The sequence below is a fragment of the Pleurodeles waltl genome, chromosome 2_1 (assembly GCF_031143425.1).
Source record: "Pleurodeles waltl isolate 20211129_DDA chromosome 2_1, aPleWal1.hap1.20221129, whole genome shotgun sequence".
In the NCBI taxonomy this organism is placed as follows: Eukaryota; Metazoa; Chordata; class Amphibia; order Caudata; family Salamandridae; genus Pleurodeles; species Pleurodeles waltl.
The window spans coordinates 622,869,337-622,895,856 of NC_090438.1; the positions used below are offsets into that span (position 1 = coordinate 622,869,337).

Genomic DNA, 26,520 nt, shown 5'->3' on the forward strand with positions numbered 1-26,520 from the left:
CCCTTTTGGTGGCGGACCCATCTGGGACCTGCCCAGCACCATCCTTATCCACCACCCCCTTACCAGCACGCCCTCCCTGTTGCTCCCCACCCAGTTGCCCCTGCCTGCTCACCCAGGAGGGTGGGGGTCTCCTTCGCCGCAGACACCGCTGCTGCTTTACGAGTCAGCCTTGATGCCCTGTATGAGGAGGCTATTGACCTCCTGAGGTCCATCTCTGTGGGTCAGACACCATTTATCCACCTGAACAGACACGGTTTCTAATGACAAACACAACCACCACAAGACCCACTACTGGCATGCACACAGACAACACCCATCTGCACACACAACATCCACTCTCTACATTGACCCCCAAACCACTCCCTCCTTCAAAGACACCACTCACACCTGCTGGCATGACACCAACACTCCCTGATCCAGCCACTAGTCTCATCATACCAACAGTCACCACACTTCAATACCAGCGTATTTCACCCCATTGACCACTGTGTACTTACCTCAGCTACCACCACCCCCACATGTAGCACACCCACCTTACCTGCAGGCACCACCACAACAGACAGTCACCCATCCACCATGGCATCTCCCCGCATCTCCTCACCCCTTCCTCCCAAAACACCTACATGACCCCACTCACACACAGTCAACAGACACCCAGCACACACATGCCTTCCACCCACGCACCTGCACCCAAGAAACCTACACGGACACACCTCACAATCACTCCCTCTTACTCCACTCCCAAATGCTTTTCCCATCACCGCCCTTGGTCCCTAAGAAAAGACTCCTATATGAGTTTTCCCTTTTCCCTACCACTCTCCCACCCCGTGATTCCCCAAACCGCACTGTTTCCCTATACGAGCCCAGCCTTTCCACCTCCCAGTCCTCCCTTGACCCCTGTTGTTGGCCATACCCCTCCCCCTGCCAAAAAATCGACCCCCACCAACCCCAAACTCCCCACTCCCAAGGACAAACCTTAAGAGCCTCTGACAAAGGCAAAAGCGAAGCCCAAGTCTCCCCCCAAACCTAAGGGCAAACCCAAGTCCCTCTGTCCAAAACCCCATCACTTCTGAGATGCCTGCCTGCTCCCTTGATGCCCCTACCATGTAGCGACCACTTTGCTGTCAGAATTAAAGATGAGGCATTCCCAAGTGCCATATGTGCCTGGTGGCACTTGAACTGTTTGGACTGGCCAGTTGGCCCATTTTGTACATATGTTTTGACATATAATCTATTTATGCCTAATATATGTGGGTCAACTGCCTGTTGTTCTTGATGGAGACATACTTTCCCTGCCTTTCCTTCATGATGGATGTGTTGTATTTGTGCAATTTGATTTGTGTGTGTTTTGTGTATGTGATGTGATTGTGTTTCAGCATGTGTTGTGTGGGTTTATTGTGCATTATACTTTGTGTGCTGAGGTGTGTTGTGATGGTGTTATGTATTATTGTGTGTTTGTTGTGTGTGTGTGGTAATGGATTTGTCCTGTGCGTTGTGTGTTGCATGGATGTGGTGTGACATCTGACACGTTGTGTGGCAGTGTTTCGGTCTATGTTGGTTGTTTCAGGTTGTTATGTGTTGCTGTCATTATGTGTTTTCATGTGGAGGTGTGCAGTGTTGTTCCTTGCCCATGCCTTTGTGTGTTTGCGGTAGTGATGTCATTGTGTGAGTCTGTAGTGTTGTGTATGTTTTTGTTAGACATTGGCAGAGATATGTGTGTGCGGGTTGGTGTGTGGATAGCACATGTATGTTGACCATGGTATGTGTAGTTTGTATGTGCATGTGTCTATGTTGATGTGTGTATGTGTCTTGGTACGGGTCTTTGATTGCTTGTGGGTGGCCATCGCTAGCCATCCCGGATGTGTGTGTTGTGTGTTGGTGTGTACTAATGCCTTTCCCTCCAGTGTGTGCTAGGTGTGGGTACTTATGGTTGCTGTCTTCGTTGCTGGTCTGGAGTTGTAGGGAAATCGGGAGCAGTGGGAAGACTTCAAGTTCAGGTTCCAGGGCAGCTCCAAATGTGTCTGTGTTCCTGAAGGTGAGTGTCTCCTTTTATACTGTTCTTTTCTGCCAGGTTTTTGGGGGTGGTCCAATCACCCCAGGAACCCTGGCAGTGTGCAACCTCGTAATATGCTCGGCGGTAACGTGGTCCCCGCTGGACTGCAGATGCCTGCCACCGGCTTCGGTAGTCCATCTGCACTGGTGGTACTGGTGGTGTATTGGCTGTGTTTCGTTGGGAACACCGCCATGGTCATAATATGGTGATCTTCTCCGCCGGACCGGTGGCAGTGCGACCGCCAAACTTGTAATGAAGGCTTTAGTGCCTGATTTGTGGTTTGACAGACAGGACTCTGTCCCTCAGGGTGATGGATAACACTACCTCAGCCACCCTGACAGACCATGGTCCATTACATTTAGTGATGACTGCCAGCCCAGTGGTCATATCTGTACACTAAAAGAAACCATCATCACAGCAGTTGCGGTCAATGTACAAAAAGTTTGGTAGATGGCTGCTAATGGTTTTGCCAGCCATTAACCAAACTGTTCACATTTTTTGTTTTTCTGAAACAAACTTCAAAAGCAGGAGTTTGCTTCTGAAAAAATAAACAAATAATGGCCTGCCACAAAATAGGTGTGAACATCAAGGGAGTGGTGGTCATTATTTTGTTTTCTCTCCCTCACCGCCAGGTTTTTCCTGGCAGTGAAGGACAGAAAAACAAGAACAAAGGACAGAAAAAATACACAGTCTACCCTAAAATGAGCCAGGAAATGTAATGACATCCCTCCAACTGCCTCTGCTGTTTTAGGCCATGAGAGAATGTTTTTGGTCCGTGGACGCACCGGGCAGGGCTGTTGTCTATAGAAAAGTTAAGGTCTGCCTGTCTCTAAATAAGGCCGGCAGACTAAGGTTTTGGCAAGCAGATACTCTGTCGCATTTTCAAAGCAGTACCCTGGTGTCCAAACTTGAAATTGTGCCTATTGTACTCACTATAAAGTATTGGGTATAGGGTCAAATTCCAGTCTCCACCCACCATTACTCTTTTTCCGGTGAAGCCAGTGAATATTTTGGACACTTTGTTGTTGTTGCCTTTGAATGTATTAGAGCAGTGGTTCCCAACCTGTGGTCCGGGGACCCCTGGGGGTCCGCGAAGCCTTCTCAGGGGGTCCGCGAAAGCCTAGAAAATGTAAAAATATTAACAATTATTGACAAATTAGGTCCCCAGCTTCCAGTAATGACTCAGGCGGGGGTCCCCGAATTCTAATGATGATTCAGTGGGGGTCCCTGGGTTCCATTAATGTTAAAGTGGGGGTCCACAGAAATCAAAAGGTTGGGAACCACTGCATTAGAGCAATATAACACACCACAGTCTGGTAAAGTCATACATGCCTTTAAAGTAGCACCATTTTTAATAAACACTATGTAGGAAAGATTTCCTGATAAAGAAAGCTACAGCAATTTTTTTCAAGTGGTCACTCTGCATGAGTCAAGAGTACAAATGCTACTAATTACCTGTTCAACCACCTAACTTTCATTTTATTGATTCATACTTTCACGAATAAGGAAAATATCTGAATTTTTCCTGCCTAGGGAATGTAAAATCATTTTCACCAAGCATAATAAGATATCCCATTGACATTCAGGGATGTTATTGTTAGCGGTTTATTTGTGGTGTGGAGAACAGGCATTGTTAAAAAACAGGTTAAATCCGAAGCTCCCCTCAGCAAGCTGTTTGTTAGTGTAAGATGTAGCTGTCTTCGGAGGTGATGATACCCAGTTTTTCACAACACTTAGAAGCAGTATTGGTATAGTAAAGGATTACTGAGCAACGTGTGATAGCAGGAGTGGGTTGGAATGATGAGGTGGTAGGTCAATAATCAACAATGTCATTACCCTGGGCCTCTGTGACATGGCAGAATGCAACCTGGACCCCCTTTACGTGTCCTTAAAGGCCGATGTGGCTCCCTAGTCATGGCTTAACCTCTCCCTATGGGGAATGCACAGAAACTTAAGATGAATGTTATGCCGCAGTTGAACAATACTTTTATCATGCTCCCACTCCATATCCCGGCCAGATTGATGGACGCTCAGGAGGAACCCCTGAAAACGTTTCTGTGGGGTGGCCAAAAGTTGCAACTGAAACTGGAGAAGCTCTACACCACCACTGAGCAGGGCAGAATGTGCTCCCAAACATCTGTTGCTATTGGTTGATGTCCCAGTTGGCAACCCTTAAACACATTATCCACACTACTCTGGACACTTCCAGTCAGGTTCAGCTGGAGTCCACTCTCCTGGGTCATCTCAGGGGTGTCAAAGTGTTGCACACTGAAGCCGCTGGCAGACCGTTTGCTTCCCACCCTGTTCTGCCCATGACAATTCAGCCATGGCAGAAGGCACACCAGTTGCTGGAGATCAGCTCCACCATTTACGCCTAGGCCCCTTTGTGGTTTAATCCCTCTCTATTGTTTGGGGGTTTGGAGCCCAACTGGCCAACATTTGACTCCAAGGGTCTCCACCACCTCTCCGTTCTGGTCCAGGGTGGGGACTACAAATTCTTTGCAGAGATTCAGCAACAGTACGGCCTCCTCACAAACCACTGTTGAGACTACCATTGCTTGCAATGCTGCCTTTTCACAATTTGGGCTCTCCCCCGCTCGATCTGCCTTCCTTGCCACTGATGGACTATCTGCAGAAGTGCGGCACCTATAAAGGGGCATTGTCCGGGTTGCGCCCGATCTTGATGAAATTAAAATGAAATGTAGATTTTAAATAGCATGGCTTATCACCCGTGAGGGTCTCAAGATGCTGTCCCTGGGCACAGGGAGATGAAAGCCCTCATTACAACCGTGGCGGTCGGTGATAGAGCGGCGGTAATACAGCCAACAGGCCGGCGGTAACAAAAATGGAATTATGACCACGGCGGAAACCGCTCAGACAGACAGCCACTTTAACACACCGATCGCCAGGGCGGAATCAACAAGCACCACGGAGGAAACTGCCAACTGCCAGGCGGAAGACAGTGTACTGCCCACCCTATTATGATCGGCCTATTTGCCACCTTTTCTGGGGCAGTACCGATGACATCAAAAGCCTGGTGGAAACAGATCTCAGAAGTCAAAGGACTCACCTGTGGAGACTGAGGGAACAACCACGACGCCATGCAAGTTTTCCCCATGCTCATCTACCTTCTGCTTCATTATGAACACCAACACCAGCGAAGACGACCACATTGAGTACAGCCTCCTAGCACACAAGGGAAGGGGGAGGAAAACGAGAGTGACACACACATGCAACACACGCACGCAACACACACACACACACACACCCACCCCCAACACCATACACACAACCAGAAGCAGCAACATAACATATCTACCCCATACCCCTCAGGAATAATGCAAGGACAAAATGATTTTAAGAAAGTGAGTGTAATATGATAAAGTACTATGAATAAGTGCATCAAAATCCAAACGTATATACAAATTTACAAATGTAGGGACACTGCCCAGTCCTTAATGTCCGTGGGCCACAGGGCCACAAAACATAGGCCAAGGTCCCACCTCACTCCTGCAACAACACTGAGAGAACACTGCAGGGGCATCAGGTTGAAAATAGACAGCCACCTCGGGGATGGGGAATGGGGGGGCACCTCAGCCGGAAGATGGTACAATACCATTGGTCCTGGAAGGGGCAACATGCCCAGTGTGCTGTCCTGGGGAGTGCAAGGCCACAGTCTCCCAAGTGGGTGGTTTGCCCACTGCTTGGTCCTGGGGAGTGCAAGACCACGGTCTCTCCAGTGAGTGGTTTGCCCACTGCTTGGTCCTGAGAAGTGCAAGGCCACAGTCTCTCTAGTGGGCGGTTTGCCCACTGCTTCGTCCTGGGGAGTGCAAGGCCACAGTCTCTCAAGTGGGCGGTTTGCCCACTGCTTGGTCCTGGGGAGTGCAAGGCCACAGTTTCTCAAGTGGGCGGTTTGCCCACTGCTTGGACCTGGGGAGTGCAAGGCCACAGTCTCTCTAGTGGGTGGTTTGCCCACTGCTTGGTCCTGGGGAGTGCAAGGCCACAGTCTCCCAAGTGGGTGGTTTGCCCACTGCTTGGTCCTGGGGAGTGCAAGGCCACAGTCTCTCAAGTGGGTGGCTTCTTCCACTGGTTCTGGAGGGGGCATTATGCCCAGTGAGCTTCATCCTGTGGAGGATGGGGTGAGTGGATGGCTTCTCCACTGGTTCTGGAGGGGCCATTGTGTCCAATGAGCTTCATCCTCTGGAGGATGGGGTGAGTGGATGGCTTCTTGAACTGGTTCTGAAGGGGGCATTGTGACCTGTGATGCAGATCTTGGGGAATGCAAGGTCACAGTCTCTCACCTGGGTGTCAGACCCACAGGATTTTCAGGGGCCACGCTGCACAACAGCCAATGGATGCAGTACTACACACTGTCCACCGGCGGTGATGGCTGTTCAGTGGTGGCAGTGGTGCTGGTGGCAGTGCTGGCAGTGGGGGGGGGAGGCTCCAGCCCTTCCCCTGCAGCCTCGGATGGCTGAGGTTCCAGCCTTTCCCCTGCAGCCTCGGACAGCTGCCCACCGGGGCTGCTGCTGCTGGCAGTGGTGCTGGTGGTGGTGCTGGCAGTGGTGGGGGGAGGCTCCAGTCCTTCCCTTGCAGCCTCAGATGGCTGCCCACTGTGGATGCTGCTGCTGATGGCAGGGGTTGTGGCAGCGCAGGTGGAGGTGCTGTTGGCGGAGCTGGCAGTGGTGGGGAGGCTCCAGCCCTTCCCCTGCAGACTCGGACAGCTGCCCACTAGGGCTGGTGCTGCTGGCAGTGGTGCTGGTGGTGGTGCTGGCAGTGGTGGGGGGAGTCTCCAGCCCTTCCCCTGCAGCCTCGGATGGCTGAACCACCATGGTTGGTTGTGGGGGCTACAAATGAGTCCCAGCACCAAGCCTCCTGTCCTTCCTGCCTGCTGGTGCAGGCCCCTTGCCCTTCCTGTCAGCAGCTGGGGATTGCTCCTTGCCCTTCCCTGTAGAAGCTGGGGCTGCCTCCTTGCCCTTCCCTGTAGCACCTGGGGGTGCCTCCTTACCCTTGCTTGAAGCAGCTAGGGGTGCATCCTTGCCCTTCCTTGAAGCTGCTGGGGATGCCTCCTTGCCCTTCCTTGAAGCAGCTGGTGATGCCTCCTTAGCCTTCCTTGCAGCACCTGGTGCAGACACCCTTTCAGTGTGGCTGCCTAGTGCCCGGTATCCTCTTCCACCTAGAGTAGCTGTTGACTCCACTGTGGCCTGGGTGGCTGAGGTGCTCGCCTGGGTTCTGACCACCCTGGCCAGACATGAAGGACGGGGGGAGTGGTAGGGAAGAGGTCAACGGTGGAGAGAAAAAGCTTCTTAGGGACATTGGGGCGGGAAGAGGGTGAAGGTTTGGGACTGGAGGAAGAGGAAGTGGTTGTAGGAGGTGTCTCTCTGCTGAGTTTGGGTGTAGGTGCATGGGCTGGATGCTGTTGTGAGGTGGATGGCTGTTGGGTGTCTGAGTGCTTGCGTTTGTGTACTTTGGGAGGAGGGGGCACAGACACAGTGGGAGTGGACACGGGACGTGTGCATGGATGTGGGGGTGGTGACTGCCAGTGAGGGGCGTGTAGTGATAGGCGTGATGGTGATGGTGGGAGTGGATGAGGATGTAGTGCATGCAGGTGTGAGAGTAAACGCAACTGGGAGGGAGGTGGATGAGGAGGAGGAGGGGGACACAGTGGAGGCAGTGGATGTTGGTATGTCTGCATCTGGATGGTATTTGTGTGAGTGCATGTGGGATGAAGTGTGGTGCTTGTGTTTGCCTGAACCACTCCTGTGTGTTGTCTTGTGTGCATGCTGGTCTGCCTGTGTGTTTGGGATAGGTTGGAGTTGAGGGGAATGGGATTGGGTAGAGGAAGTTGGAGGGGTGAGGCTAGAAACAGCGACAGTGGCTGCCATCAGAAAGGAGGTCAGAGCCTGGATTGATCTCTGTTGGGTCACCATGCCGGTGTGAATGCCCTCCAGGAATGCATTGGTCTGTTGCATTTGGGCTGCCAGCCCCTGATGACATTCACAAAGGTAGACTGCCCAACAGAGATGGATCACAGGAGGTCAATATCCTCCTCACTCAGGGCAGCACGGCTAACTGGGGCAGGGCCTGAGGTCCTGGGGTGAAGGAGATGGCCACCATCCTGGGCGAGTGGGCACAGGAAACACGCTGAGGAACTGCTGGGAGGGCGGTGCTGGTACGGGGGTGGCATCTGTACCTGTAGTTGGGGTGGGCACAGAGGTATCCACCGCACCATGGAGCTTCCATCGGAGGAGGTATCACTGTCCGAACTGTCCACTCCAGTCTCTGCCGTGGTGCTCCCCTCGCCCTCCCTCCCACTGGTGACCTCACCGTCGGTGGATTTGGCTTCTTGGGCCCTGTGGGATGCAACTCCCTCCGTCACCAGTGCCTCTGCTCCTCCACCAGATGATGCTAATGCACATAAGGAAAGGATGACAAAACAAAAAGGGGGGGGAAGCGACAAAGGATACACTTGCTCAATGGCGGCAACAACACCACCGTTGGCGTACACATCACACACACACAGGGAACAGTCCTACGCACTAGGCAATGCACTACCAGTCACAGTGCTAGTCACCAACGCGCGGACACCTAACACCAATTGCAGCATTCCTGAGACCCACAGACCCTTGCCCAGTAGTGGATGCCTACTAGCTTGGTTGAAGGAAGTTTACATCAGAACCTGCCCAACATGGGACCTACCCTGGCCTAGGAGCACCCACAGGCCCACATCTCCCACCCGGATACCACGCAACCACGTGCAAGTAGTATATTGGGGCACTGTACTCACCCCCTTGTGGCTGCTGTGATGCCCCCAAGCGCCCATCCAGCTACGGATAGGCCACCGCCAGTATGCAGGCCATCAGGGGGGTCAGGGTTTGACGGGCACCCCTCCCTGGTTGGGAGGCCATCCCCAGCTGGGCCTCTGCAGTCTTCCATGCCCAGCGTCTAAGGTCCTCCCACCGTTTCCGACAGTGGGTGCTCCGCCTGCCATAGACCCCCAGGGTCCTCACATCCTTGGCGATGGCATGCCATATACCCTTTTTCTGATGGGCGCTGACCTGCAGAGAAATACACATAGGTAAAGGTATTATTCAGACCGTCCTGCCTGTTACACTCATGGCCCACCATAGCCCTTCACATCCCCTTACGCACAGACATGGCCAAACATACATGCAGCACGCTGCCTAGGGCCCTTTCACCAACCCCCCCTACACGAGGCCTTCACACACAGCACTCTATGCATTTGTGCCCCATGCATCGTGCTCACAGTGTACTCACCTGTTGGTCTGGAGTCCCATACAGCATTCGGTACTGGGGTTGGACCCCATCTGCCAGTCTCTCCAACTCCGCCATGGTGAAGGCACAGGTCCTTTCCCCAGTGACACGAGCCATGGTCGATTCCAGACACAGGTCACAGCAGCACATGAAGTGTAGATGCTCTCCTGTTAAAGGTCAGGTAGCAAGTGAGTGAACAGATAGAAGATGTCAGTCACGTCCGCGGTGGTGCGTACCGTCACCGCCGGTGTAGATCACCATTGGCCACTGTAACCCATAGGGCCCAATAATAACCAATGAGGAGTTGCACGGTGGTTCTCGACCGCCTCCCGCAACAGCGCACAACGTCAGCGGAATTACTTCATTTCCACCTGTCCCTCCATACAGGACAGACGGACGCCATTTCAGGGGGGCGGCGAGCTATGGCACCTAACGGCGTCACAGTACACATAAGCATCATTTGGACCTATCCAACAATATACTGTTACAATCACAACATGCAATGAAGTGTAGTGTTTGGAAATATGAGATACTGACCAGCTGCTCACCATTTTGCCCCATAGATTGCAACCGCTGCGGATGAATAGGAGATGGAGACATCCCCCTGTGTACAGACCCCTGGTGGACTTGGCAACAATGGAGGACAGGCACATTTTCATCACCTGTAGACTGGACAGGGCCACAATCACAGAGCTGTGTGCCCAATTGGAGCCTGACCTGACATCCATCACCCCACCGGGATCCCCTCTCTTGTGCAAGCCCTATCTGTGCTCCATTTCCTGGCAACTGGCTCCTTCCAAGTGACAGTGGGCTTGGAAGCAGGAATGTCACAGTCAATGTTCTCAATAGTGCCGCCCATAGTGTTGTGTGCCCTGATTAAGCACATGCTCAGCTATATCATTTTCCCCGAGGTGGAGGATTTGGCCACTTTGAAAGCTGATTAATGTGCAATGGGACATATCCCCAACATTATTGGGGCAATTGATGGTACACATATTGCATTTGTCCCCCCCTGGAGAAATGAACAGGTGTTCAGAAATCAAAAGAGCTTTCACTCAATGGATGTGCAGATAGTGTGCCTGACAGACCAGGACATCTCCCATGTCAATGCAAAGTATCCTGGGTCTGTGCATGATGCCTTTATCCTGAGGAATAGCAGCATCCCATATGTGATGGCTCAACTCCAGAGGCACTGGGTGTGGCTAATAGGTGAGCCCTGGTTCCCAGCCATGGATATTGGTGTATGGGTATGGTGTGGGCCCTAAGTGTTGGTGTGTGGCTAACAGTTGTCCCTCGATATTTGCAGGTGACTCTCTTTACCCCAACCTCTCATGGCTACTGACCCCTGTAAGGAATCCCAGGACAAGGGCAGAGGAACGTTACAATGAAGCACATGGGCAAACAAGAATAATTATAGAGAGGACATTTGGCCTCCTGAAGGCTAGGTTTCGTTGCTGCCATCTCACAGGTGGTTCCCAGTGCTACTCACCCAAGAAGGTCTGCCATATCATCTCGGCATGCTGTATGTTCCACAACCCTGCCTTACGTCGCCAGGTGCCTTTTCTGCAGGAGGATGAGGCTAGAGACAGGCGTGTGGCAGCAGTGGACCCTTTGGACAGTGAAGATGAGGAAGCAGAGGATATGGATGAGGACAACAGAAGTGCAATAATTTGTCAATACTTCGAATAACACACAGGTAAGACAGTGTAACTTCACTTTTAATTGACAGTTTTGTGTTTGACATTGTCACTGGCAGGCTGATTTTCCCACTACTTTGCCCACTCACTGTACCCTTTGGCATCTCTATTTGCAGATATTTGTGCCTCACTATCGCTCCTAGTGTGTTGACTGCAGCCAACTACAGGCCATTCCTGTGTATACATTACTGTACAGTTGTATTGCAGTGTTTATACCTTGTTAAATGAATACATAGTTAAATCATTTGACATACTTGTATTTTTTTTAAAGGGTGTTTATTTAAGTGCTAATAAGTAGAGGGGGATGTGCAATGGGCTGGTTTGATGGTAGAGGAAAGTCCAAGATAGAGTCCAGTCTATGTGGATCACAGGTGCATTGTCCAATGGGGCATAGGAAGGCGAGCAATGGCAGTTCAAGGTGGACAGGGTGACAGGGTGGGACACAAGGGTGACATTCAGGAGAGTCTTATTTCCTGGCTAGGATCTTGGCAATAGTCTCTGGCTTCTGCCTGGATCGCAGGGACCGTTTGCGGGGTGGTTCTCCTTCTGCAGGGGGAGGGGTGCTGGTGGCCTGTTGGTCCTGTGGCGGGGGCTGTTCATCGGTTTGGCTAGTGGTAGGGGCCTGGTAGTGGGCCACTGCCTCCCTCATAGTGTTGCCCATGTCTGCCAACACCCCTGCAATGGTGACCAGGGTGGTGTTAATGTTCTTCAAGTCCTCCCTGAACCCCAGGTACTGTCTCTCCTGCAGCTGCTGTTTCTCCTGCATTTTGTCTAGTATCTGGCCCATCGTCTCCTGGGAATGGAGGTATGCTCCCAGGATCGCGGTAAGTGACTCATTGGAGAGTCGGTTCTTTGGGCCTGTACTCCCCCTGTCACACAGCAGTCCTCCCAGCTTCCCTGTTGTCCTGTGCCTCTGTCCCCTGCATCGTGTGCCCACTGCCACTGACCTCAGGTCCCTGATCGTCCTGTGTTTGTGGGGTGGCCTGGGGTCCCTGTAGTGATGGACACACTGCTGATTGATGTGTCCCGGAGACAGAGTTATGGGCCCGGTGGGTGGGTAATGTGCTGGTGTTTTATGAGGGGGGAGGCTCTGTAGTGATATGGGACTGTGCCTGGGAAACCGACTTTCCGGAGATCCCTGATGGGCCAGGTTGGTCATCCAGATCCAGGCATCCAGAACTGCTGTCATCACTGTGGGCCTCTTCTGGGCGGGTACTGGATGTAGCTGGCACCTCCTCTCTGGTGACATTGGCTGGGGGACCTGTGGGGATGTAAATACAGTGTTATTGTTTCTGCATGTGACATATTGTGCATGGGTGTGTTGCCCTGTCAGCTTTGCCTTGTGTGAGTTGGTATTTGGTGAGCTAGCTGTTTCCCTCTAGTGTGCATGCTTTAGTGATAGGTGTCCATGCAGGTCTGTGATGGGTATCCATGCATTGGTGTTGCATGCATGGCTTGGTATTGGGATGGGTGGGTTATGATGGTGGGGTGTGTGGGAAGTGGTGGAGTGATGGGAGTGAGGGTAAGGGTAGGGGTATGTGATGGCATGCAGGTAGGGTGGGTAATAATAATAGAGATTTGACTTACCAGAGTCCAGTCCTCCTCCTACTCCTGCCAGGCCCTCAGGATGAATGATTGCCAAGACTTGCTCCTCCCATGTTGTTAGTTGTGGGGGAGGAGGTGGGGGTCCACCGCCAGTCCTCTGTGCAGCTAGTTGGCGTCTTGCTGCCACGGAACGCACCTTCCCCCGTAGATCATTCCACCTCTTCCTGATGTCATCCCTTGTTCTGGGGTGCTGGCCCACGGCTTTGACCCCGTCTACGATTCTCCGCCATAGCTCCATCTTCCTAGCAATGGATGTCTGCTGCACATGTGATCTGAATGGCTCTACCCGGATGATTTCCTCCACCATGACACTTAGCGCCTCCTCTGAGAACCTGGGGTGTTGTTGTGGTGCAATGGGTGTAGTGTGAGTGGTGTGGGTGAGGGTGAGTAGGGTGATGTGTTGGGGTGTGTGATGTAAGGTGCGTGGAGTGTCACTGTGGTCTTGTCTGTGGTCTTGCTATCTCTCATGTGGCACTTGTTTGTATTTGTAAAGGGTTGTGGGTAATATGGGTGGGTGTTTTATAGTGGTGTGGGTGTGTTATGTGTATGGGTGTCAGATGTGTGTAGTTTGAATTGTCCAATGTGGTGTAGTTTTGTATATGTGTGTGTATTTTAAGCGCGGCAGTATGTACCGCCAATGGTTGACCGCCATTGAATGTCCGCTGTGGTGATTTGTGGGTCATAATGTTGTGGGCATAGTTCTGTTGGCGTAGCGGTGTGGGTTTGGATACCGGCAGTTTATCACCGACCTTTGGGCTAGCTAACTTGTCTGTGTGGCTGTATAGTGACGGATTGCTATGTGTGTGTCATAATTTGGGTAGCGGTGATCCGTGGCGGTATGTTGGCGGCAGTCAGCATGGTGGTAAACGGTACTTACCGCCAATGTCATAATGAGGGCCTAAGTGATTTGCCCATAATCACAGGACGCTGCGCCGACGCACAGGTTTGAACTCAGGTCTCCAGCTCCTGAGGTGGTCCCTCTGACCGCTGCGCTAAATCCTCTTGTCTATGCTCTATCCCGCTGACCTGCTCTCTGTGGGTAGGGTGGATGAATAGGCTGCAGGATTCATACTCGGAAGCAGATTGGTGTGATTTGCTGAGGGAGGTCTGTCTCAAATTCAGCTATTTCAAGGTTCTGTACCATTGGCATAGGTCTTCCCTTCTCCCATCTGCAATGTGTTGGAGGTGTGACTCCTTGGAGAGGGGCATCATTCATCTCATCCGGGACTACCCCAGTCTGAAGGCACATTGGTCCTCTGTCACCACGGCGATTGAACAGACAGAGACTGCTCTCCTCCACGACTTTGCTCAATATCCAGTCATCATGAGCCAGCCATCCAGGTGGCTGGCCAATGCGAGGATCTGCATTGTGAGACACTGGAGAATAATATCCTGCCTGATGCCAGAGGAATTGATGAAAGAATTGTTTAAAGTGGCTACTTTTGAGTGGATCATTGCTAGACTCACTGACCATTATAACGGATTCCTGGACACGTGGGAGGCCTTTCTCTGAGTTCCTTGATTCCCATCTCCTTCTTTGTTTGCGATGCTCCCCTTGACTGCCCTCCACGTCCCTGAGTCCACTGGCCATCTTCCAACCCATTGTCTGCCACTCTTGCCCAGCCTCGGCTCCTTTGCAGGTGAGATGTCACGACATGAGAGGCTTGGCCCTTCCCCCTGCTCCCCTCTGTGATGCCTCAATACACTGTCTACTGGGTGCCCCATCCCACCTCCTCCCACTCCCCACATGTACCCCTCCGACCTGCCCCCCAGCCTGCTCCTAGAAGACAAATTCTAATAACCATCATTGTATCTTTGCGCAAGGCTATTTTTGAGGCTCAAGACAATCCAGCTCCCATTTAAAATTGTCTGATAAGCCATACTGTCAGTTACTATCTGAATCCCTGTATTGTTTAAAATGCACCATTGGTTTTATGAGAAAATATTATGAATATAAATATCTTTTGACATGGTTATTATGTCAAAAATATTGCTTACCAACATAACGTCTTTATATATTTATACTAGAAATGACAAAAATATTGTGCCAAAAAGATCATAGAAGAGAATATCACCCCAAAAAAGCTAAGAATATCATTTTTTAATAAATATTGACTTTAAAGCAAGAGTTAATTAGTTAAAAATGACATGTTAATTAGTTTAAATCAAGTATTTAACATATATATCTATACACACAGAAACAACATATACACGTATATACTAAAAAAAAAAAGCAAAATATCTAATCGCCTTATGTCCTTGCCACGCCAGACTTGCGATGGCAGATCACCGCACTCCAGGTGGACCAACTGCCATAGTACGACCCTGGCGTTCAGACGACAAGGGAACCGCTGTCACCACTATGTGATGGCTGACGGCGGTCGGACTTGTAATCAGCCATGGTAGTGCTGAACGCAGCGCTGCCATACTGATCGCACTCCTGTTTCCACCAGCATTTTCATGCCATGGAACCCACCATTAAAATGCTGGTGGAAACACAGTACTGAAGGCCACGGGGGCCACTACACAGCCCATGGCCCCTGTCCAGCACCCTTGGAATGCGCACTCTTTGCTGTGCAGAGAGTGTGCATTCCGAGGGTGCAGTTGTGCTACGGTATTGGCCCCAGTCCCTTAAGGGAGCCAAGACCAATACTGTAGCACTATTCCCACCGGGCTGACTGGCGGGAACGTCATAATACGATGTTTCCGCCGGTCAGCCCGGTGGGAACATTGTAATATGGTGGGGTGAGGCAGCCGGATTATCGTCCGCCTCATCCCCATGAGTTTGTAACTTGTAAAGAGCCCTTAAATAAATTTAAATGCAATTCATTTTAAAAAGTAACAATAAAATAAAGTGAAAATTAGCAAACATGTAACCTTCTTAAAATATTGAAATAAACATTTTGGGGGTCATTATGACCTTGGCGGAAGGCAGAGAAGCGGCAGTAAGACCACCAATAGGCTGGCGGTCTTTTTTTTGTATTATGACTATGGCGGTTACCGCCATGGTCATCCGCCGGTTCTCCGTTCCGCCCGCCAGGGCGGAGACGACCACCGGGCTGGAGACCAGCGTCTCCAGCCCGGTGGCCGTCACTATACTGCCGGCGGTATTTAGACCCGGCTATTTGAAACCGCCATGAAATCCATGGCGGTAAGCACTATCAGTGCCAAGGAATTCCTTGCCTGCCACTGATAGGGGTCTCCACCACCCCCCACCCCCACCCCGACTCCCTCCCCTACACCCCCCACCACCCCTGCAACCCCCCAAAGGTGGCAGGACCCCCCTCCCTAACCCGACCCCCAACATCACAGCACTCATGCACACACGACACGCACGCAGGCACCACCAACACACATACATGCACACACACCGACATACATGCCAACATTCACACACACAGTCAGACATGCACACCCACATTCAAACATACACGCACACATCCATACAGACATACCTACAGACATACACGCACTCATTCCCAAACACACAACACCCCCGCAAGCATACACGCACTCACACACCCCCTCTACATACACACACGCACACCCCCATGCACGCACACAACACACAACACCCCCCCACCCCCTCCTCTCACGGATGATCGACTTACCTGGTCCGACGATCCTCCGGGAGGGGACGGGAGCCATGGGGGCTGCTCCGCCGACACCACACCATCAACAAAACACCGCCACCTCCACTTCCCCGCCGCCCGCCAGTATGGCTGTTGGCGGCTCTCCGTCCGTAAAAGGACGGAGAGCTGCCAACGGTCATAATAGGCCGAGTGGCAAACCGCCACCACTGGCGGTCTTCCGCACGGCGGTCCCTCTGGCAGTCTTGGAAAAAGACCGATGAGGTCAAAATGACCCCCATAATAAATTATTTTATTCAATATTTTACATTAACTATACAAATGATAGACACATATTTTTTATAAAAAGTATAATAGTATTCTAACAATTAAAAAAATTACAAAGATAATGTTAACACAAACAAAAAAGATGTAAATGGTTATATTGAAAATATGAATTAAAGTAATATAGTAAATATTACAAAGTAATTATAAAACATTTTAATAACGATAATATAAATATTTCAAAAAACACAATATTGAAATAAAATTAAACAGTAGTATACAAAATAATATAAATCCACTGTATCCAACATTAGGGACACTGTTGAACTTTGGAGAGGTGAATTTACTATTTCCATTCCAATGTAAGGAGTAGGAAAGGCACTGAACTTCAGAGGAGTTTGATTTACTATTTCCACTGCAATCAAGCGACAGTAGGGAAAGAACTTATTCACCATTCCCACTCTGATTTAATGTACAGTAGGGGAAGCCTTGGACATTGGTGGCTGGGGGGTGGTTACATTTACTATTCCCACTCCAGTGTAAACAACAGTAGGGAAAGTCTTGGGCTTTGCAGGGATTACATTTAGGGGCATATTTATACTCTGTTTGCGCCGAATGTGCGTCAAAATTATTGACGCACAATCGGCGCAAACCCTGCCCCATATTAATACTTTGACGTCCGACCCCGCGGGCGTCAAAATTCCACAGTGCGTAAAAAACGGTGCACAGCCTAATGGGCGCCGTTTTTTAACGCCTGGGTCAGGGCAGGCGTTAAGGGACCTGTGGGCTCGGAAGGAGCCCAGAGGTGCCCTCCCCTGCCCCCAGGGACACCCCCTGCCACCCTTGCCCACCCCATGAGGACACCCAAGGATGGAGGGACCCATCCCAGGGAAGGAAAAGGTAAGTTCGGGTAAGTATTTTTTTCCGACTTTTTTTGTGGCATAGGGGGGCCTGATTTGGGCCCCCCTACATGCCACTATGCCCAATGACCATGCCCAGGAGACATAAGTCCCCTGGGAATGGCCATTAGGCAAGGGGGCATGACTCCTGTCTTTGCTAAGACAGGAGTCATGACAATGGAGGCTGAGCTTCAAAACAAATGGCGCAAATCCGGTTTGAGGCCTGAATTTTGCCTCAGACCTGACTTGCACCGTTTTGTAACGCTCAACCCCCATTTTCCCATACGCTGCCGCTGCCTGGTGTGAGTCATTTTTTTTTACGCACACCAGTCCGCAGCGCCGGCTAACGTCATTCCATTAATAAGGCGCCCGCATGGTGCGTTGGAATGGCGTTAGCCGGCGGTAAAAATTTTGACGCACAACTGCATTAGCTCAGTTGTGCGTCAAAAAGTATAAATATGGGCCTTACTATTTCCACTCCAGGCTAGGCAACAGTGGGGTAGGTACTGGAATTCAGAGGAGTTAGATTTACTATTCCCATTCAACTCTAAGCAACAGTAGGCAAAGTCTTGGACTTTGGAGGGGTTACATTAGCTATTCCCTTCCAACACATGCAACAGTAGGAAAGAGTTGAACTTCAGATGTATTATACATTCCATTTTAACCCATAATTATTTTCTAAGAAACATTTAAATAACTAACAATGATACATTTTTAAATCATATTGTATGTAAAAAGATACACAGAAAATTAAGAAAAATATGGGCATATTTATGGCCAAATGACGCAGCACATCAAGTGGCCATGCTGCGCTGCACTACATCACCGAGAAAGGACAAGAATGCACCATATTTAAAAGAACACTGTGCATTCCTACCATTGTCCCTGTACAGGCACTGTTTTTGAAGCCTAGTGCCAACACAGGCACCCTTGCATCATGGTGAAAGCATGCCTCCATTGTAAGAAGGATTGTTTTTATGCAGGAAGGTCCACTTTCCTGCACAAAAACAATCCCCTAAGGCATTTTACTCTTTCCATGTGTGCAGCAGAATGCAGCACACATGGAAAGAGCAAAGAATTAGAAGAAATAAATTCTCCTTGTTACACCTCACCTAGGAAGGTGTAGCATTTTGGTGCATTCCTAGGTCTAGCACTTCTGGTAAATCTGGGAATACATCATAATCTATGGATGTTGCTTGGGAACACCCAAAAGACACCCATGGAACACCTCCCTGTAACACAACGCAGTGATTTGCACTGAGTTGCTTTACTCCAGATCATGAAACCACTCAGGGTCACACAAAATGGGCTTGTGTGGCTTCATAAATTGCATTTTGGGATTGCGTTGTGCATGGTGCAAGAGTGCTGAAACTCCCTTCTTAAATATGCCCCTTAGTACATTTAAAGTTAGCTCACTTCCTACTACCCACAAAAAAAAACCACTCAAACAAAGCTAATAAATACTTTTTTAAAAATAATATTACTTGAATAAAAAAGAATAAAGAATAAACTTTTACAAATATTATTATTGGAAACATGCAGCAACAAATTCATAACTAATTTGATTAAAGCAAATAATTTACATAATAAATAATTCAAACTTTATATAACAATCAATTAAATATTTTTCAATGTTAACAATTAATTAAATAAATATAATTACCATAACTTCCTGTCCTATTCCCCTAAAAACCTGTCAACCTTCAACTAAAGTATAAATAACTAGCAACGGAATACATTTTTTAATATAATTAACAAATTAAACCTTAGCAAATAAATTAACAAAACTGTACTCATATATTAACTATTTAATTTACAAGAAAATAATTAACTTAGAAATTAAACTTCATTGTGATTTTATTAACTACAGACCATGTTCCCCTACAAACTGAACATGCGCTACCAAAATATAAATCACTAATATAAATTTAAAAACTATATAAATGAAAATGAACAAGTTAAACTTAAAATACCAATTAAATATTTTACATAAATAATAATCAATTAAATATTTACTTAACAATAACATTAACATTAAAACTAAATTAATTATAATTTAGTAACTTCCTTCCCTATTTTCTTTACAAACTCAACAAACCGCTAGTACTTTATAAACGATTAATTGCATTTAAAAAAACAACATTCAAAATTACAAACTGTATTTTAAAAAATGAATAACAATTATCCTGAAAATACTAACATTTAAAATTAATATAATAACTGATATGTATTAAATAAATAAAACATGATATTTACTACAACTGTTGTAAAGTAAACAATAGTATATGTACAGTATTCTAAAAAAATATGGGGTTGATTATGAGTTTGGCGGTGCTAAACTCCAGATGACGAGACCGCCACAGTGCTGGCAGGATCCCCACTGGCCCTATTATGAGTTTTACCACTGGGCTGACCGGCGGAAACTAAGGTTTCTATCAGTCAGCCTAGTGGAAAACTTGCGGCGGCATTGGACTCAGCTCCACATGGAGTCAATTCCAATGCCGTTGCACAGGGGACCTCCCAAGCACCCTCGAATACGCACTGTCTGCAGACAGTGTGCATTCCAACGGTGCTAGGGAGGGAGGCCCCTGCGCTGCCCATGACAATGTCTTTGGCAGTGCAGGGGCCCCCCGGTGGCCCTCATTAATTTTTCTCCACCAGCCTTTTCATGGCGGTTGAGAAAATGGTTGTAATAAACACTGTGGCGCTGACTTCAGTGCTGCTGTGGCTGATTACGAGCATGACAGCAGTCATCCCGTTGGGATTCAAGATGGCAGTCTTTTTGTGGTCCGACCGCCAGGGCCACAGCCGCGGCTATCCGAACTTTACCGTGAGTCTGACAGTCTTTGGACTTCCAGACTCGTAATAGGCCCCTACCTTATATTCCCAAAAAAACAATATTCTTACCTTCGATATTGTGTTCCACAATATTTTGGTTGTCACAATATTTTTTTCACAATATTTACTTAGATATTTGTCATTCAGTGCACCATTGTGTATCATTTCTCAAAACTAAGGCTGGGTGTCGTTCATGTCATTCCGTGCAGTATAATTATGTGGAATATTCTGCAAAAGGAGTAATTCTGCTTCAAGTATTTGGGCTCTTAATCTGAGTTAAGGTTATATAAGTATATGGGAATGAGCTGGGAGGTACCAGTTGATGTCCTGCCTAGTTTTGGCCTGGGCCAGTTCCCACTACTGCCCCAGGGGTGGAGGAAGTTGGGGGGAAGTTTTGTTCTGAGAATTTTCTGAGTTTGGGGTACTAATTGCTGCTCTCTTTCTGAACATGTCCGGTGTTTTTTTTTATATTTGGTGTCTGATGCAATGGAAAATGGATGGCTTGCCTCAGTGTGAATGGGGGCTGTTTCATCTGACACTGAATTGAGATGGCCGCTGATCAGTTTAAGATTATGACATGGAATGTGAGACGCCTGGGCTGCTGAGAGAAGCATCGGCGAGTGCATGCTTACTTAAAAGGATATCAAGTGTCTATTGCTTTTTTGCAGGAAACACGTATGTGGGGAGACTGTATCTCTAGTATCCGAAAGAGATGGAGGGGGCAAATGCATGCTACCCCATACTCTGGATATGCAAGGGGTGCTGATCTGGGTAGCTACAGAGACTCCCTTTCAACATAAGGCCCAGGTATTGGACTTAGAGGGCTGATATGTAATCCTGCATGGTACATCGTATGGGTGGGAGATGTGCCTAATAAATGTGCAAGCTCCTAACACTGATTGTGGTATATACTATCGGGAGGTCATGACAGCAGTAACACCATACTTAGTGGCTGATACTCTCTGGGCATTGGATGGTAATTGTGTTTTAGATGGGGCACTGGATCAGGCCTCACCAAGGGCACACACCAAACCTAATATGACACAGGCACTCACTGATATGATGCAAGGGCTGAGACTTATCAATGTCTGGAGGGATAGACACCCCAATACTAGAATATATTCCTGTTTCACTTCCGCCAGGAGAGGCATTTAGGCACGCTAGAGCAACAACTCCCAACTCAGCCATCTAAACTCACGGAATTGGGGCAAACTAGTAAGGAACTGCTAGATGATTGGTACAGGCTGGAGAAGCACACATGCATGGTATACCATCAGAGGGTGCATGCCGATGGGGATAAAATAGGAGCGATGTTAGCCCATTTTCTGAAACAACAAGAGGATTGGGATCCAGTACTGACGCTGCTGTACCGGGGTGGCACCTTGGTACACTCCCAAGTCTCCATTAACAGCATTTTTCAAGCTAACCTAATCGCAGAGGCTGATAGGGAGGATACATATGGTAAGGACCTCATTTTCTTAAAGGAGGAAGACCTGCCACAATTGTCAGCAGAGGGCAGGGATGCAATGAAGAAGCCCCTTACCCATGAGGAGGTATTGCCCACCATAAAAGGGTTAAAGGCTGCAAAAATCCCATGCAGTGATAGCCTTCCGGACGAACTTTATAAAAAATACGCAGATCAAGTGGTGGAGAAACTGCTGGAGGTATATCAAGAAGTCCCTCAAAGCAGATCATTGCTTGAGGCCCTCATAATTGTGCTCCCCAAACCTGTGAGAGACCCGTTGTATGCCTCCTCCTAGAGGACAATATCACCTTTGGAATATGGATGTAACTATTCTCAGTGGAAAACTGCCAGCACATTTGTTGCCATGTCTGCCTGCACTGGTACATTCTAACCAATGCGGTTTAATTCCACGGAGGAGTACTATGCATAATCACTGCCGTTTATCACACCACTCAACAAGGTGAAGGCAATCGGTCCTTGGCTCTTTGGGATATAGAACAGGCCTTTGATTCCATAGGTTGGGAATACCTCTGGGAGGCATTGAAGAAAGTAGGCATGGGCCCCTGTTATATCGCCTAGATCAAAATGTTATATACTGCTCTGGGAGCCAGGTTACATAAAGGCAGACTGGTCTACAGCTAAATTTCATCATCAAGGGGTAGGCGTCAGGGTTGCACCCTATCGCCACTCTTGTTTGCCTTGGTTATGACGCCATTGGTGGTAAGAATGAGAATGGTACTGAAGCCATGGGGTAATAGGTTGGGGGACACAACCCATGTGATACCCCTGCACACGGATGATGTCCTTGTATGCTTCCAAACCCCGGAATACTCAGTCCCTATGCTATTTGTTGGACCTGGCCCTTTTTGCAGGGTCATCCCCAAACTTTTTGCCTCCTTCCTGATATTTTTTCTGACCAGTTTTTGTTGGCTTTAGGACTCTGGGCACTTTACCACTGCTAACCGGTGCTAAAGTGCAAATGCTGCCTGTCTAAATTGTATTGGTTGGCATATCTTATTTACTAGTAAGTCCCTAGTAAAATGCACTAGAGGTGCCCAGGGCCTGTAAATCAAATTTTACTAGTAGACCTGCACCACTGATTGTGCCACCCACATGAGTAGCCCTGTAAGCATATCTCAGACCTGCCACTGCAGTGTCTGTGTGTGCAGTTTTGCATTGTCAATTCAGCCTGGCAAGTGTGCCTAAGGTAGGCCCTAGGTAGCCCCATGGGCAGGGTGCAGTGTATTTAAAAGGTAGGACATGTACTGGTGTGTTTTACATGTCGTGATAGTGAAATACTGACAAATTCGGGTTTCACTATTGCAAGACCTATCTCTCCCATAGGTTAACATGGGGACTGCCTTTAAATGTCTTTTAAGTGCAGTATCCCAATGGGAGCACATGGAGATGTGGAGTTTGGGGTCTCTGAACTCACAATTTAAAAATATATCTTTTGGTAAAGTTGGTTTTTAGATTGCTTGAAAATGCCACTTTTAGAAAGTGGGCATTTTCTTGCTTAACCATTCTGTGCCTCTACCTGCCTGCGGAATCAATCAATCAATCAGTCATTTGTAGAGCGTGCTACTCACCCGCTAGGGTCTCAAGGCGCTGAGGGAGGGCTGGGGGAGGTGCTACTGCTTAAACAGCCAGGTCTTGAGACGTTTCCTGAAGGTCAGCAGGTCCTGGGTCTGTTGTAGGTGGACGGGGAGGGAGTTCCAGGTCTTGGCGGTGAGGTGGGAGAACGATCTGCCACCGGCTGTAGTTAGGTGGATGCGAGAAACGGTGGCGAGGGCGAGGTTGGCGGAGCGGAGTTGACGGATGGGAGTGTAGAAGGTGAGTCGCTCGTTGAGATAAGCAGGGCCGGCGTTGTGAAGTGCTTTGGGAGCGTGGGTGAGGAGCTTGAAGGTGATCTTCTTGTTGACGGGGAGCCAGTGTAGAACTCTCAGGTGGGCTGAGATGTGGTTGCAGCGTTGGATGTCAAGGATGAGGCGTGCAGAGGCGTTCTGTATACGTTGCAGTTTTTTCTGGAGCTTGGCCGTGGTTCCCGGGTAGAGAGCGTTGCCATAGTCCAGTCTGCTGCTGACAAGGGCCTGGGTGACCGTCCTTCTGGTTTCGGTGGGGATCCACCTGAAGATCTTGTGGAGCATGCGGAGGGTGTTGAAGCAGGAAGATGAGACGGCGTTGATTTGCTGGGTCATGGTGAGCGATGAGTCTAGGATGAATCCTAAGTTGCGTGGGTGGTTGGTTGGTGTCAGTGTGGTTACTAGGGTGGCCGGCCACCAGGAGTCATCCCATGCGGAGCGGTTGGAGCTGAGGATGAGGATCTCCGTCTTGTCTGAGTATAGTTTCAGGCAGCTGCTCTCCATCCAGTTGCAATAGCCTTTATTCCGTTGTGGAGGATGGTTTTGGCTGTGGCGGGGTCCTCGGTGAGTGAGAGGATCAGCTGGGTGTCATCAGCGTAGGAGATGATGTTGGTGAGCGGTGCCATGTAGATGTTGAAAAGGGTCGTGCTGAGTGAGGATCCTTGGGGAACGCCACAGTTGCTCTTGGTGGCTTCAGAAAGGAAGGGAGGGAGGCAGACTCTTTGAGTTTTTGCCGGAGAGGAAGGCTGTGATCCAGTTCAGTGCTTTGTGGCGGATCCCTGCGTCGTGGAGGTGTGTGCGAAGAGTGTGGTGGCAGAAGGTGTCGAAGGCAGCCGAGAGGTCTAGGAGGATAAGGGCAGCAGTTTTGCTTTTGTCGAGCATGGTCCTGATGTCGGTTGTGGCAATGAGGGCGGTCTTGGTACTGTGGTTGCTATGGAAACCGGATTGAGAAGTGTCCAGCGTGTTGTTGTCTTCAAGGAAGCGGGTCAGTTGGCCATTGACGATCTTCTCAATGACCTTCGCCGGGAAGGGGAGGAGGGAGATGGGCCGGTAGTTCTTGAGATCTCTTCGGTCTGCTTTGGGTTTATTTAGCAGGGCGTTGACTTCGGCGTGCTTCCAACTTTCTGGGAAGGTGGCAGTCTCGAAGGAGATGTTGACGATCATACGGAGTTGGGGGGCGATGATGGAATTTGCTTTGTTGAAGACATGGTGGGGGCAGGTATTGGAGGGTGAGGCGAAGTGGATGGTGCTCATGGTTTTGATGGTATCCTCATCGTTGATGTGGGTCCAGGAGAGAAGGAAGTTGGTGTGGCTGGGGTCCGGTGCTTCGGGGTTTGTGGTGGCAGTGGCGGTCATGGGGGTCGAGGTGTTGAAGCTGTCGTGGATGTCCGTGATCTTGCGGTGAAAGAAGGTGGAGAGGGAGTCGCAGAGGTCTTGCGAAGGTGGGGTGTTGTTGGAGCAGGACCTGGGGTTGGCGAGTTCCTTAACGATTTTGATGAGCTCTTTGCTGTCGAGAGCATTGTTGTTGATGCGTTCCTTGTAGAAGGATCTCTTGGTGGTCCGGATGAGCTGGTGGTGCTTGCGGATGGTGATCTTGAGGGCGGTGTGGTTGCTCTCTGTTCATGGCACCACTTCTCGATTTTTCGGCACTCCCGCTTGGAGGCCTGAAGGTCGACGGTGAACCAGATGGCCTTAGTGCTGGTGCGGCTGTTGGAGGGTTTCCTGATCGGGGTGAGGGTGTTGGGGCAGTCGTCTATCCATTGTCTGAGGTTGAGGGCAGCTGTGTTGAGGTCCGTGGTGATGGGTGGCGGGGCTTGGGCGAGGGTGGAGATAGGTTAGTCTTCAGTGATCTTGTTCCAGCTGCGGCGGGGGATCTGTTGTGGGTGGTGGTGCGTGGCGGGTTTCTGGAAGGTGAAGTGAACACAACGGTGGTCGGTCCAGTGGAGTTCGGTGGTGTGGCTGAAGGTGACGTGGCTGCTGACAGAGAAGACGGGATCGAGCGTGTGGCCTGCGGAGTAGGTGGGCGTCGTGACAAGTTGTTTGAGACCGAGGTTGGCAAGGTTGTCGAGCAGGGCGGTGGAGTTGCTGTTGTTGGTGTTCTCGAGGTGAAAGTTCAGGTCACCGAGGAGGATGTAGTCTGTAGAGGCAAGGACGTGAGTGCTGATTATGTCGGCGATGGAGTCACTGAACTGCGGCCAGTGGCCAGGAGGTCTGTTGATGAGAGTTCCTCTGAGGGTGGTGTTGGCGTTGATGTGAATCTGGAAATGTAAGTGTTTGGCAGCGTCATGGGCGTCCTCGGTGTTGGTCGAGATTCTGATGGTGTTCTTGTGGACTATGGCGATCCCTCCTCCTGGTCTGTTGGTGTGGTCTCTGCGGGTGATAGCTATGGCGATGTTGGGTTCCGAGGAGGGGTTCATCCAGGTTTCGGTTAGGAAGGCGACGTCTGGGGATGATGAGGTGAGTAGGTCCGAAAGTTCGACAGCGTGCTTGTGGACGGAGCGGGTGTTGAGGAGGATGCAGCTGAGGTGGTTGCGTTTGGTTCTAGAGGGATGCGTAGTGGCTTGGGGGCAGGTGAAGCTGCAGTTCTGGCAGGAGAAGGGTCTGTGGGTGAGCTTCAGGGTGGCTTGGAAGCAGGTGGCAGAGTGGCCTGTGTTTAGGGCGTAGCGGTCGTTGGCACTGTAGCAGCGTCGGGCAGTGTGGGGAATGCGGGGGCCAGGGGATCTGGCGCTAGGCGCGGGCCAGGCACGGACAGGCACAGACGGGCTTGTTTCTGGCGCACCAGCGGCGCGCCCACGATTAAGAAGGAGAGGTGGAAGGGAGGAGCAGCTGGGAGGCGGGAGCGGTGGGCGAATGGGGGCGCGAGGGGGCGGGACGCAGGGGATGCAGCGGCAAGAGGGCAATGGAGCACAAAGGGAAAAAACAACTAACAGAGGAGAGAAACGGATAAAACGGATAAAAAAGGATATGAGAAA

At 49.8% G+C, this 26,520-nt stretch overlaps 1 protein-coding gene across 1 annotated transcript in view; it reads left to right on the forward strand.

Moving 5' to 3' along the window:
* Positions 1-26,520, forward strand: part of SUGCT (succinyl-CoA:glutarate-CoA transferase) — a 2,876,649-nt gene that overhangs the window by 2,264,596 nt on the left and 585,533 nt on the right. The gene's annotated exons all lie outside the window — the stretch shown is intronic.